Genomic DNA, 3337 nt, shown 5'->3' on the forward strand with positions numbered 1-3337 from the left:
ACTAGATCATAAAGGAGCAATTGTCGAGACAGAGGCTTGAGTTTACGAATTTACGGTTTATAAACTCAACTTCACACAGGCTACCGTTTGGTGGTAGCCCGCGCCAAATAAATGAAGGATACCCAAAAAAACAACCGTGACGCCCCCCCAACGCCACTCCGCCAACAACCAGGATCCCCGGCATCAGAACATTCCAGGCATTCCCGTGATTGGCTGATAGCGAGTTGATTGGCAGGTCGGACCCACGAACACTGGGTACTGGTAATTACAACACAACCAACTAATAGCCTAACATTTAACACACAGCTGTCTGTGCGTGCCACTACACAGCCCTCGTCCCCAAGGGAACAAAGTCTCTGAAGCGACCCGGAGGTCTCCTTTGCCTGCGTGGCCGTGATGGTCACAGAGTGTCCAGATGTGAAACAGGGGGCTCAGTTCGTGGCAGGGGGCTGCCTCTCTGGGACCCAGGGGAGGAAGGCAGGGATATGTGGGACAAGGATGCGGGAACGGGTAATATAGTCCGTGGCTCCAGGGAACCGTGCGGTGACACAGGGCGGGAGACTTGGCTGTCTGGAGCCCTGTCTGCGGCACCTGGGGGTGGGTGCCTGGAAAATATCATTGCCAGAGAGGGGAATCTTGGGGTTTGGGGAGAAGAGGCCCCTCTGTATGGGGCTAACCGGTCCCAGTGCAGTGCCACTTTTCTCCTCCTGGGTGGAAGCTGCAGCCAGTAAACAACCTCCCCTACCCTCTCCAGGACACTGCAGGGTCCCACCCAGTGACTGTCCAACTTGGGGCATCTGCCTTTTTTTCTTAGGGGGCTGTAGACCAGCTCCCCAGCCAAAAAGTGCCTTACCCTGGTATGCACGTCATAGTTCCTCTTCTGCCTCACACCTGAATTCACCAGCTGCTCTCTGGTGGAGGTGTGGGCTGTCTCCAGGCGGTCCTGGAGTCTCCGGGAATACTCCGGCCCCGGGGGAACATGATGGCTGTCCAGGGGCCGACCAAACACCATCTCTGCAGGGGTGCGGATCTCTCTCCCCAGGATGAGGAGGGCAGGCGTGCAGGAGGTCTTGGACAGCGGAGCGGCATGCTATGTGGACCATAAGCAGGTGCTTGTCCCAGTCCCGCTGGTGTTTGGCAAAGACAATGGCCAGCTGCTGTCCAAGCGTTTTGTTGAAGCGCTCCACAAGCCCATCACTTTGACGATGGAGAGGAGTAGTGCTTGTCTTGTGCATACCCAGCCTCTCACACATGGTGGCGAACACACGGGACTCAATGTTTCTGCCTTGGTCGCTGTGGATGGACTCCGCAGCGCCAAACCTGCTGAACATCCCCGCTGTCAGGGCATCGACGATGGTCTCTGCCTCCTGGTCATGCAGAGCATAGGCCTCGGGCCATTTTGTGAAATAGTCCATGGCCGTGAGCACCCAGCGGTTTCCACTGTCTGTGGTGGGGAACGGCCCAACTACATCCCCTCCCACCCTCTCCATGGGAGCCCCCACTGGTAACTTTGGAGCTGAACATGAGAGCTACCTGGGGGGGCCTTTCTCGCTGTGCAGTTGTCACAGCGGCAGAAAAAGGCCTCCACATCCCTCTTGTGCTGCCCTCAGTAAAAGCCCTGACGGAGACGGTGGAGTGCTTTTGTGACCCCAAAGTGTCCAGTCCCCACCCCCCCATGAGTTCTCTGGAGAACAGCCTCCCACATTGCTTTTGGAACCACTACCTGCCACCTCTCCTCTCCCGTAGCTGACCCCCATGTCCCGCTGTAGCACGCCATCAGCCAGCCGCAGTCTCTCAAATTTTGACCACAACCCTTTGGTTGCGAGTGAGTGCTGCCACCTCTTCCCAAAGTGGCCTCAGTTGCACCTATACCCACTGTAGCACCAGCTGTAGGTCTGTGTCCCGTCACTGCTGCCCCCCCCCCCCCCTCCCCCGATTCAGCCACGTCGACAGTATGCAGCTCACTACAGACACGCCCGCTCACCCGACACACTGTGGCACAGACCCCCTCCTCTGCACACAGCTCTTTCTCACGTCCCTCTCTCTGCTCAGTGGCGGCAGCCGTCTGCAGTACAGTACGGGACATGGCGTCGGCATTGGAATGGCGTGCCCCTGCCCTGTGCACCACTATGAAGTCGTACGGGCTGAAGCTCCTGCAACCAGCGTGCCACCTGCCCCTCTGGCTCTCTGAAAGACATGAGCCACTGAAGAGCAGAGTGGTCAGTTCTTACTATAAATGGCAGGCCACCCAGTTAGTACTTGATGTGTTTGATGGAAGCCACAACAGCAAGGAGCTCCCGCCGGGTGACACAGTAGCAGCGCTCATGTTTGTCAAATGTTTTGCTCCACTCTCTCCCACTCTGGCCCCACCTGGGCCAGCACCCCACCCATGCCCACATTGCTTGCGTCTGTGTCCAGGATAAAGGGCAAGGTGAGATCAGGAGGGGCAAGCACGGGGGCCCTGATAAGTACATGTTTGAGGGTGTTGAAGGCCTCCTCACACTCCAAGGCCTTGTCCTTCAGCATCAGGCGGTTCAGGGGAGCAGCGACGCTTGAGAAGCCCCATACAAACCTCCTGTAGTACAAGGTCAGGCCCAGGAAGCTCTTCATCTGATGCAAGCCCTCACCTTGTCCCCCATGGTGCTGATACCCTCCTTCCCCACTCGGTGGCCCAAGAAGGACACCTCTCTCTTCATGAAGTGGCAGGTCTTGGGGGGAATCTTCAGACGTGCGGCAGCCACCCGCTCCAGCACACATCGTAGCTCGCCCAGGGCTGACTGGAAGGAGCTGCCATGGGCCAGGATGTCATTGAGGTATACCAGACACTGCTGTCGGGGGATGCCATCCAGCACCCTGTCCATCAAACACTCAAAAGTAGCTGGAGCGTTGCACAGGCCGAAACACAGGACCTTGAACTGCCAGTGTCCTCTGTTAGTGGAGAATGCAGTTTTAGCTCTGGCCTCTGGGGAGAGGGGCACCTGCCAGTAGCCACTGCGGAGGTCTAGTGAGGAGAACCAGGAGGACCCCATAACCAGGTCCAGCAACTAATCGATACATGGTATGGGGTATGAGTCCTTCCTGGTTACCTCATTCAGCCGCCTGTAGTGCACACAGAATCTCAGCTTGCACCCCTTTTTAGGAACCATGACGACTGATGCCGCCCAGGGGCTGTCTGAGGGCTCGATGAAGTCTGCCCGCTGCATCTCCAACACAGCCTTGTCTGCCGCCTGTGGTCCTACGAAAGTACAACCCCAGGATACAAGGGTCCTGCACAGCCGCCACCCACACAGGATGACGCACAGATCTGCCTCCTACTGTCAGTCATTATTCCCTTACC

The 3337-nt window shown here is 57.4% G+C and overlaps 1 pseudogene; it reads right to left on the reverse strand.

Moving 5' to 3' along the window:
• Positions 1 to 431: 431 nt before the first annotated feature.
• Positions 432 to 2610, reverse strand: LOC118940975 (annotated as a pseudogene).
• Between the last annotated feature and the right edge of the window lie 727 nt (positions 2611 to 3337).

The sequence above is a fragment of the Oncorhynchus mykiss genome, chromosome 18, assembly GCF_013265735.2.
Source record: "Oncorhynchus mykiss isolate Arlee chromosome 18, USDA_OmykA_1.1, whole genome shotgun sequence".
Taxonomy (NCBI): Eukaryota; Metazoa; Chordata; class Actinopteri; order Salmoniformes; family Salmonidae; genus Oncorhynchus; species Oncorhynchus mykiss.